This window comes from Xenopus laevis, chromosome 4S, assembly GCF_017654675.1.
Source record: "Xenopus laevis strain J_2021 chromosome 4S, Xenopus_laevis_v10.1, whole genome shotgun sequence".
Classification (NCBI taxonomy): Eukaryota; Metazoa; Chordata; class Amphibia; order Anura; family Pipidae; genus Xenopus; species Xenopus laevis.
The window spans coordinates 92,913,697-92,925,510 of record NC_054378.1 but is presented as its reverse complement, the minus strand read 5'-3'; the positions used below and the strand labels follow the sequence as shown (position 1 = coordinate 92,925,510).

The 11,814-nt window shown below is 40.5% G+C and overlaps 1 protein-coding gene across 2 annotated transcripts in view; it reads left to right on the top strand.

Annotated features, from left to right (window-relative positions):
- Positions 1-2,608: 2,608 nt before the first annotated feature.
- Positions 2,609-11,814, top strand: part of csdc2.S (cold shock domain containing C2 S homeolog) — a 29,057-nt gene continuing 19,851 nt past the window's right edge. The window contains exon 1 of one of the 2 annotated variants that reach the window (XM_018261117.2): positions 2,609-2,826. The gene's annotated coding sequence lies outside the window, so the exon portion shown is untranslated. The remainder of the gene's footprint in view (positions 2,827-11,814) is intronic. The other variant, XM_018261116.2, reaches the window with a different exon arrangement.

Sequence of the window (11,814 nt, the reverse complement as noted above, 5' to 3'; positions counted from 1 at the left end):
CTACTCTATTGCACTTCGCCTGGTCTGAGGTGGCGAAAGCAAGTCTGGCGCAAGAGGTAACGTTCAGTAAAATCCACATCTTAGTGAATTTGTGTAGTTATGTCCATTTGCCAGAGCGCAACTTCGCCAGGCGCAAGGGAGCGAATTACAGCTAGAGTCTATCTCCTTCACTAGCGAAGTTACGCCTGCGCCCATTCAGGGTCGCCACTCCGGCGTGCTTCATTGGGCTAGTGCGCATGCGCGCCACACCTCGTTTGTGCGCATGCGCGCAGCGCTACCTTTGTTCGCATGCACAGATCTTCTATTCTACCATGACCCCCGACCAAGTGGGGTCACACCGCCCAACTAAGTACCCGGGGGCCCACCGGGTTTTTTTCCGGTGTCCCGCCAGCCCAGTCCGACTCTGCACCCATTAGTAAATCGATGAAGTAACTAAATGCTGTCACGCTGGTGAATTTTCGCTAACGTTAGTCACTTCGCCCTTAAATCTACCCAATAGGGTTACTCCCATTATTGCTCATGGGCTACTCTGCTGTGAAACTGTTCTATGAGTTTAGCAAGCCAGATTAGGAATGGTAAGAGAACTATGGTAATTGATAATGATAAAAAAAGAGAGAAGTGTGACTGTCATCTGTGTAACAAATGTGGGAGATATTTACTGGGAAGGCTGAACCCAGGTGTTCCATAAATTTACAGAAGTGCTGTACTAACTTGATTGTTTACAAGCTGAAATCGGCCCTGTGTAAAGAGTATGGATGCAACGAATCCAGGATTTCAGCAGGGTTTGGATTCGGCCGAATCCTTCTGCCTGGCCGAACTGAATCCTAATTTACATATGCAAATTAAGGACGGGGAGGGAAATTGCGTGACGTTTTGTCACAAAACAAGGAAGTTTAAAATGTTTTCCCCTTCCCACCCCTAATTTGCATATGCAAATTAGGATTTGGTTCAGTATTTGGCTGAATCTTTCGTGAAGGATTCGGGGGTTCGGCTGAATCCAAAATAGTGGATTCGGTGCATCCCTAGTAAAGAGTGACAGATAGATGTTATCTGTGGCACTGCTTCAAGGGACAGCTTCAATTTTTGAAAAATAGTAAAAAAAATAAAAATGGACAGCACTTACATAAAAAAGACTTTATTTCTGGTGAACTATCGGAAAACAACTGAACTGGTAAAAGTCTTTGGAAGGTGAACAACCCCTTTAATATTCCTGACTGGTGTTTCAGCTCAGTGATCCAGGAGCATCTGAACTGTTACAATTTGCTACATTTGGTTGATACAATTAGTTGATACATTTCTCAGCAGCATCTGTGTAATGTTAGAGACTATTATATCAATTCCAACAGCTGCATGTGAAACTCAGGGATTCTGCTCAGCAGGGTCAAAGATAACTGAACTGAAGACCCGAAGTGCCAAAGACCGGAAGCGGTGAACAGACTCAAAGCCATGAAAGCTAATTTTTAGCCCCTACCAACCGGTGTATTATTTTAATCCTCTATATTTTATGGGGGCCCTGACCAACAATGTTTTTTTTTTAAATTGTAAGGTGGGAGGGGCTGGCAACCAATGTTTTTTTTTTTCATTTTCCCTGGAGCCCCTGACCACCAACTGCATTTTTAACTTGTGAGGGTGGGCCTGGCCACAAGGTTTTTTAATTTTCTCTGGGGGGCCCGTGACCACCAGTGTTTTTTTTTAATGTTTAAGGGGCGGGACTGGTTCAGCAATGGTTTTTTTTTACCTTGTAGGGCGAGAGGGGGCTGACCAACATTTTTTTTACCTTTTAGTGGGGACCTTGGCCACCAATGAAGTTTTTTAACTGTTATGGGGGGCCCCTGATAATCATTTTTTTTTTTAACTTGTGGGGGGGACCCTGGCCACCAATGGGTTTTTAGTGCCCATGTTTGTGTGGCTTATTTACTGATTGATTTCTGATAGCGGCCCTGCATGTGTGTTTGTTTGTGTTTGTGTGAATATATAATATATATATATTTATATATATAATATATAGATAGATAATAGATTAGAGAGAGAGAGAGAGACAGAGATAGATATGTAGATAGATAGATATGTAGATAGATTAGATAGATGATAGATAGATGATATCTATACACAGTAAATAGAGATAGATAGATGGATGGATTAGAGAGAGAGAGATGGATGATGTATATACAGTAAATAGAGAGAGATGATAGATAGAAAGATAGAGAGAGAGATAGATGATAGATAGATAATTGATAAATAGATAGAAATATAGATCAATGATACATAGATTACAGACAGATCAATCGATAGATAGATAGATAGATAGATAGAGAGAGAGAGAGAGAGAGAGAGAGATGGATGATATATATATATATATATATATATATATATATATATATATATATATATATATATATATATATATATATATATATACAGTAAATAGAGAGAGATGATAGATGAGAGAGAGAGAGATAATATGTATACAGTAAATAGAGATAGATGAGAGAGAGAGAGAAAACTGAGTGTAGACCTCCAGATGTGTGCAGCTGAGTATATTGTGACAGTTGTATGATTACACAATAAGGGACAGGAGGGTGTATACTGGTTGGCACACACAGCGCTAATCAAACTGCGCCTTTAATGGGAGAGCCTGTAAGCCCCGCCTTCCTCCTGTCACACACGTCAGCTGGAGGGTTGTGCGGAGAATTTAGATGCAAAATAAGAAGGAAGATTAGGATCGGAAGAGGAGACCCTGTCAGGGGCGTGCAAGTGCCAGGCGCTGGGGAAGGACATACTGCTGCTGTGAGGGAATCATTACGCCTCGGCTGTTAGGAATAAAGGGTAAGTGTGGGCCCCTCTTGCTGAGAGTAATATTCACCTGCGCAGCGAGACGTAGCATATGAAGGGTTAAAGCACGGAAAGCCGAATTGGTATGGTGTTTGCGCCCGGCTGGGCTCAGTGGTGAGAATGGGCGCGTGTCTGTACTGGCAGGGAACCCATGTTCTTCCCTATTCAGATGGTTTGTGCGGGCAGCGGATTTCTCCCTCATACTAGAACCCACGAGCAGCAGCAGCAGCTGGCATTACACGTTGTCAAGCAGATGCCATTCCCAGGGGCACAGACAACAAGAAAGAAAGGCCACCTTGTGTTCAGGTGCACGGCCTTCTGAAATAGCTACAGTGACCCTCTCACTACTGAACTGAATAATATGCAGGGGGGCTGGGGCCCAATCTAAAGGGGGATTGTGTGCATGATATCCAATCTGCAACTCCCAGCCCCCACCCCCTGGCTGCTGAAGGCATGGGATGCTGGGAGTTTTAGCTGAAAAACAGCTGAAGGGTCACTGATTGTCTCTGTTGAAATATAAACACTACCCAACAATTTTGATTTTATGACCATTTTCTGTCTGGGGCCCTCAGGGAAGTGGGTGGCAAAATCAACTTGTATCTTAGCCAGTGCCAGACTGGCCCACAGGGATACCAGGAAAACTCCCATTGGGCCCAGGTGTCAGTGGTCCCTCCTGCTTCAACTGTACAAGGAAGGTCACGTGCACACTCAGGCCCTTCAATGGTGTTTCCGCTTGGTGCTTAGAAGCCCTAGGGAGACGGCACCCCCAAAATAACGAGTAATCCAGTAAAGCAGGCTAGCACACACAGCGAGTTAAACCGGGGTCATACCCCTGGTGCGTTTATTGCGTCACAACGTTTCGGGGGCGTTCCCCCTTCGTCAGGTGCCCTCCTGCTTCAAAACATTTGGCCTATTTCATGGCCATTCCCTATTTCTATGAGAACAAAGAGACTAAATAGATTGAATAATAGATTATAGCATGTAAAGAAGAGACTAGCAAAATAGAGGTTGCGTTTGTAGAGAAATTAGAATAGTTCTGAGAGTGGGCCCCTGATCTAAGGTGTTTTGGTGGGCCCCTGATCTAAGGTGTTTGGGTGGGCCCTTGGTGTCCCAGTCTGACACTGAGCTTAGCCCAAAGAAATATGCAGAAAATATGCATAAATATGCAGTGCCAATTTGAACACCAGGAATGTCCGTGTGCAGAGTGTATTTCCCTTTAAATCTAAAGTGAGCTGTTTCGCTTATGTATACTACACAAGCAATGTCAGCATTTGGGCCTGCCAGAACGTGCCTTGGGTTTATCTGTTTGTACTGTCAGAAATTCAGCTCTTGTGTGTTTTGACCATGAGACTGGAGTGCAATCCTCCCCATGTAGCAATAAGTAATGTGTTACACTGAGAACAGCGATCATTATCAACTTCATTGGATTGATCTATATTTAATCAATCTTACCTCTGCAGTAAAGTATCTCTCTATCACAACAACAACTAGGTTGATATTATGTATTGCTTACTGTGCCTTATAACCTATTTTCATATATATATTAGCCAACTTGTATACAAACCCATACAGAACAGCTATGTTTAAATCAGCATGTAGTTATGAGTCAGATAGAGCTACATATAGTGAAACCACCACAATTTGTGGCTTACAGGAACAGTAACACCAAAAAATTAAAGTGTTTTAAAGGAATGACAATATAATGTACTGTTGGGCTGCACTGCTAAAACTGGGGTGTTTGCTTCAGGAACAATACTATAGTTTATGTAATCAAGCTGCTGTGTAGCCATGGGGGCAGACATTCAAATACAGGCTACAAAGTAGATAACAGATATGTTCTTAAGAATCCCATTGTATACTACAGAGCTTATCGGTTATCTGATGTGTATCCTGTGCCTTTTCTCCTTTTTTGGCTTTGAATGGCTGCCCCCATGGCTACACATCAGCTTGTTTATATAATTGCAGAAAGCAAACACACCAGTGTTACCATTGCAGCACAACAATACATTGTATTTTCATTACTTTAACACTTTTATTTTTTGGTGTTACTGTACCTTTAATAATGTACCAGTGTGTTGAAGATATGAGCACAAAACATATACTCAGCTGCAAGCAAAGGTGGGTAATGGTTATTTGCTCTGTATAATGTGAGATGGGTTCTATTTTGGCAGGCTCTTGTGTAAGTGTCCACTTCACTATAAAGGAAATCCTAAGCTTATTGGTAAATACTTTTTAAACATATGAGGATATTTCTGTTTGCAACTTAGCAGTATGTTGGGCAATATTGCATTTTGCTGGATATCTATAGTATTTTTAGCTTTGCAACCTCTTTCTCTCATCATGTTAAATCCTGACTTGAAAGTGCCTGCAGCATTAAGTACTGTCTGTATATTCCCATTTAACTCCTAAGACTCTTCAAAAATATATCTGGTACACAGTAATTCTCTCTTGCTCCAGCTATTGCAATCTGCTAATTATCCGCATCCCGTTGCCATAGTCATGTCCTAACTCTCTGATCATCATCTGCTGTTCAGCTCCCTTCCCAGTCATGTTGCACTCCAAAATCACCCACAGCCACACTGTGAAACTAGGGGTTCTGATGAAACACACACACCAAGGGTTTAACTACTTGGGCAACAGACCCTCAGTGCCAGCATTCTAGCATGCCACTGTTCAATGAGCATTTAAATACAGGGCATCTCAGGCCAAACTGCCAGTCTATTATTATTTGTGGTTTTTGAGTTTATCTGGTTGCTAGGGTCCAAATTACTAGCAACCATGCATAGATTGGAATAAGAGACTGGAATATGATTAGGAGAGGGCCTGGATAGAAAAATGAGTAATATAAAATAACAATACATGTGTAACCTTACAGATCATTTGTTTTTAAGATGGGGGTCAGTGACCCCCCAGTTGAAGGCTGGAAAGAGTTAGAATAAGATGGCAAATAATTAAATAACTATGAAAAATAAATAATGAAGGCCAATTGAAAAGGTTGCTTAGAATTAGCCATTCTATAACATACTAAAAGTTAACTTAAAGGTGAACCACCCCTTTAAGTGCTTTTAATACACCAGAAGGTGACTGAACCCTCTGGAGTTATTTATGATCATAAGGTGTAGAGAGTGGGTCACATTTCAGGACCCAATTTAGCAAGTCAAAACTCCATTCAATAAAGTAGTTGCACCTACATGCTCTAGTCAATTCTTGCATCGTGCTGTGATGTGCCACATGTACTTACCTTTCATAATAATGCGCAGGCCACAAGGTAGAAATGATCATCAGCTGGCACATGAAGACTCAACTTTTGATTTATTATGTAAAATGAATCCTAGATGCATAGGATGCAAAGTAATGAGTGCCTTTGTGCCAAATTACATTTGGTGGTAATTCTAGGGTTCCTTTTACATAATGAATCAAAAGTTGAGTCTTCATGTGCCAGCTGATTATCATTTAAAGTATTTTCAACACTGCATGCTCTGGCACATCCACATAGATGCCACCACCTCAACTAGCACAAGATTTACCAAGAAAGTTTCACTTTTACTAGATCAAACTTTTACCTTTCTAGATAAAAGGCCCAAGGTTTATACTTACTGTGCATTAATATTGGTGCACTCCTTCCCATTCCAAGTAATAATATAACCTCCACATCCTTGGAGGGCTCCCAGATGCTACTTAACTGCTACCACATTAGGAAACATGCTCAGCACAAATTAAAGAGTACTCCTAAAAATAAACTGAAATTGATGTTTGATTCATTGGGAAGGATGGATTCATATTTGCACTGCAGCTATTGCAGTAAGTAGGAAAGATCTATATTGCCTGTAACTTGCCAAGTAGCAGGCTGGCACATTATGTAGAACTCAAGAAAAGCTGTAGCCGTCCTGTAATATTGCTTGTATTGCACAACGACAGAGTGAGGAAACAAAGGGGGTTGGGAATAAGACAGATCCGGGTGCAGTCTTATGTTTCAGGAGATCTGGCACAGTGAAAGGTAATGCATCATTCAAAGTAAAGTGGGATCAAGCGTTTTGAGGATTATAAATTAAACACAGTAATAAAAACAAGAAGCTTCTCTAATGGACCACCAAATGGAAATAAACAGGCATCACGGGCTGCAGAAGAATAAACATAAACCAAAATTTAGCTCAATATGGCAAGATAAATATATATACACCTCCTCCTCTAAAAAGTGCTGTGTATTCAAATTTGGTTTTGGAATCAGCCCAAAGTGATGTCAGGTCTAACGCAGTGTCAGCTTCTTCAGACTCTAAAGGTGGCCATAGATGTTCAGATTTAATTTGAATTTGGATTGTACGTTTAATGCAACGTTCAGAATCGAACCATTCAGATTGAAAGTCCTAAAAATAGCAAATCTGACAATGTTTTGGCCATTAATTATTGCCAGACAACAATCATATGAAAGTCATGTCCCGAAAGCTCATTGTAGGTCACCCATGGATTTCGTCAGGCAATACATGCACAGATATTCTCATTATCTGACAGAAAATGTCTAACTTGTCCAAGAGACTAAATGATCACCAGGGTACAAAAATTAGCAGGAAGATAATTCAGAGCCCACACACCGAAAATCATATGAAACGTCACTTTGTACAACTATAGCTGCGTGTCAATGGCCAGCTTAAGGCTTGTATTTATTAACCAGCAATTAGATTTGACTACAAAAGCAAAGATCTGATTGGTTGTCAGGGACAACATCACCAGTCAGATGTTTATCTCTAATGTTCATAAATATGCCCATAAATGGCTGATGAGCACTCATTTTACACATCTATAATAAGTGTATGTGACTTATGAGAAACGATTCTTTGAAGCCTAACGGGGGAATGTAATAAAAATCGCTAACGGAAAAACTACTTCCGACAGTGAAAGACCATTTGTGAATTTTATAGTTTGTGCCAATGCGCAGTCAATATAATAAAACTTCTTACTGAAAAAGTCGTTATGTTTGCTCCAAAAGATTACAACACCTTCAAGCACTTCTTATGAGTGCGCAATTAAAATTCGCAATGCGCAATTAAAATTCGCAATGCAAAAACAGTTTAAGGAACAATATTACATTGCGAGATGTGGATTTTTAGTCTTATTGGTGCGAATTGTTTTGCTCTTTGCGACTTTTATTATATTCCCCTGTAAGGCTTGTAAGCAGGCATATCTGCTGTGTGGGAAAAATATTTCTTACACAGCACTTTTTTAAAGAGGACCTGTCACCCCAAGAAATAATTCCAAATCCTATTTATGATGTTAGTCAAGTAAAATAAACGACACTAACACCTAGGGTTGCCACCTTTACTGGAAAAAATTACGGCCTTCCTATATATTTATATTTTTTCCCTATTAATAACATTGGGATCAACCATCATTTTTACCGACCAGGCCGGTAAAATACCGGCCAGACACCATATAAATCTTGTTTCTTTTAGTCTGGGATTTTACAATCAAATCAAGCAGAAAGGTAACATTTTGTTATTAGGACAAGCTTTGCATCACACCAAAATCTTGTTAATGCACCAGAATGAGGCAGCTGATGCACATGTCCAACAAGCACTGGCTACTAGTGTCCTGCAGCGGGTCTGGTACCTGCGGGTTACACGCACAAACCTGCGGTACCTTGCGGGTTGCGGGTAGAAGTTCAAGGTGCGAGTATTGCCCGCGGGTCTTCTCAGTAGCGATTTTTACTCCTTTTTTCTGATAACGCCTACTTCCAATGATGTCGCTTCCGGTTTACAATGACATCACTTCCTGATTCTTGGTCAGTGGGTCGCAGTTCCGGGTTGTGGATAAGGTACTTGCAGGTCGGGTAGCGGGACCAAGCGGGTAAGAATGCGGGTCCGGGTTGCGGATTGCTGGCTGCGGGTACGGGTTACAAAAAATGGACCCGCGCAGGACTCTACTGGCTACACAATTAGATGGTGAAAAGGGAGGGGGAATGTAGGGAGTACAGTGAAATCTAGGAAGTTCAGAATGGAAAGTGAAAGTAAATGACTGCCCTGCTTCCTTAAGTCATAGAGGGGCAAGCAATGTATGATTGACAGCTGATACTTTTAAAAGAGTTTCTAACCGTTATGGGCGTTTTAATAATAAAAAAATTGTAATTTTCACAAGAGTTCAACTTTAATATATTTATGTTAAAATATTACTCTAGGCTTTGTTTTGTGTTTATTATACTGTATTCCATGGTGCTGATTCCTTGCATATTTTAGGGACTGACTATAAACAGTACATATAGAATATAAATATCACAATATAAGGCTGATTAGTAATACAGATAATTAGTACATGTCAGCTCAGAAACCAGTACAACTAACATCAGAATTTAAAAATCAGCCCTGTAGCATCAGCTTATATTACAGGCCAACCTCAAATTTTGCTTGATAATTTGCGACAACCCCTAAGCTTAGCTTCTCAACAGACACTTTCCAAGATGGTGACCCCCTGTGACAAGTTTGAAGTCCTGGATCATTGCTGCTATTGACAAGCTGAAACCTTAGGCTGGTGCAATAAGTTCAGTATGTAAAATATGGCATTTTCAGTTCTCCTTTAAATAAAATGTAATTACCAGATCTTTTACATAATAAGTTTCACTGATTCACCTCAAATTATTTTCTCTCACACTTAAAAAAACATACACGTAGGTTCACTGGCTTCTCATGTTTGTGAACATTATAGGGACTTAGGGGTATATTTATCAAAGAGTGAAGTTAGAGATCGCCACAGTCCTCTAGAGTGAAATTCCGCCACTCTCCATTCATTTCTATGGGATTTTGAAAGGCGTATTTATCAAAGGATGAACTTTTACCCATTAATAAATACAATTTAACAAACCTGTTATTAAAAGAAAAGATATTTCAGGGTATAGTTTGTCTCTGTCATAATTGTCTTTTATATGTAAAGCAACACTCATGGGTGTCTGCAGAAAATATTCTGGGCAAGTAAACTAATAGGGTAGCTTCCCACTGGAAATTAATCTGTTCATGGCAATGCAGTAGATAACCTAATTGTGCATAATACGGTAGTAAATGTATACATTCCTAACTAAGTTCATACTGTTATAGTTCTACTCAGCCTAGGTGATACACTTAGTTTCTAATAGGCATATACACACAGGTATAGGATCTTATATCTAGAATGCTTGGGAGAGATAAGAGATCTTTCTGTATTTCTAATCTTTGTGCCTTAAGTATGCTAAAAATCTTTTACATTTTAAATAAGTATACTACCCTGCTGCGAGAATCAATTATTTCAAAGTAAGGTTTATCTGCAGGTTAGAGTTCATTGAAGAACGTATACTATCAATATCAATTAAGGTATAGTCAGCTGGGCCAGACACACAGCCTAGAAAGCCCTATCGACTAAAAGCTAACCAGTTCAGATAGTGTTAACGATAATCACTAACTAAAACATAACTTTTAATAAATATATTAAAACCATAATACACACCACCAAAAAACTAAATCAAAACAACAAGGCTCCCTTGTGACAGTAAGGAAGTCTGGGAGAAGTGTCCCTAAAACCAAAATAAAAACCAGGCTATAGGTGGAACGGTGTATAGCACAATTGTAACTGTCTTAATTGACAGCGTGCTACTTTAAAGCAGTCAAAGTAATGGATGCCAGTCGCAATCCCAGAACCCTCCCTTCCAAAAGTTCCCCAAGCCAATATTTCCTACCTAGCTACGTGGGGAGCAAGTGAGAGCTAATCGCCCACCGTCCACCTATGCCACAAGCCCGACGCGTTTCGCCGTTTGCGCGGCTTCCTCAGGGGCATAAGTGCCGGGTGTGTGCCAAAATGCAGTTTAAATAGGCGATTCTAGCCGTCCGTCTAACAGGGCGCTTCCGAATGACGTCACTTCCGGTTGCGCCTGCCGAGAATACTCTCAGGCGCTTCAATGTATCCAATGCGCATGCGCTGCCCACACTTGGCTCCTCAATATGTCTATTGCGCATGCGCTGCCCATACTTGGCTCAGGATGCGCAACTAATATCGTCCATCAGGTGATTAATTCTGTTTTATGAGCATGCGCTGTTAGAAAGAATAAATAAATAAATAAATAATCAGTGAATGGTGCGCATGCCACAAATTAAAGTTTGTCAGATTGTCTGAACTGTTCCAATTGTCCTTGATGGTTAGTATGAATTGCACCTAGTAATTAAGCTCTCATATCCCGCACATATACACCCTATATCACCCTCGTTACTATGGTGTATAGAGTTGGTGACCGGTTGCTATGGTGTACAGCGTTAGCAACCAGTACTCGGTATAGTCTAATTCTCTGCAGGGAAGAGCAAACGCCCCATATTATAAGACACTTATACTATGGGTAATGGCAAGCTAGAAATCGCTACACTACTACACTATATTATACAAACATTACAAATAAGTAGTTTCCTCATTTAATTCTAAGTGTGTTATTTGTATGAAAAGAGAGAAAAATTATTTAAAACAATTATAGAAATGGAGAGAAGGTGAAGCCCTCATTGAGGCCATGCGGTACTCTGGTGTTCAACCAATAAATCCATTGAGCTTCGCGCTGTAGTAATTTCCTGTCAATGTCGCCTACTCGCATTGTAGGTTTAATGTGATCAACTGCTGTGAATCTTAACATCTCAGTGTCACCATTGTGTATTTCATTAATGTGTCTTGCTACCGATGTATTTCTCCTGTGCTTAACATCTCCAACATGCTCAAGGATCCTTCTCCTAAATTCCCGTTTTGTTTTGCCCACATAGCGTTTCCCACATCTGCAATTCATCAAGTATATCACTCCTGATGTTTTACAATTCATGAAATATTTTAGAGTGTAGATGGGGATGTCCGATCTTCCAAGGCATGTCAACGCTTTTTCTATGAAGGGACAGGCCTGACAGCTGCCACATTTGTGGCAACCTTTAGTTTTATTTTCTAGCCATGTTGGTTTGGCCTCACTGCTAAGATGGCTGTGTACCAATTGGTCACGTA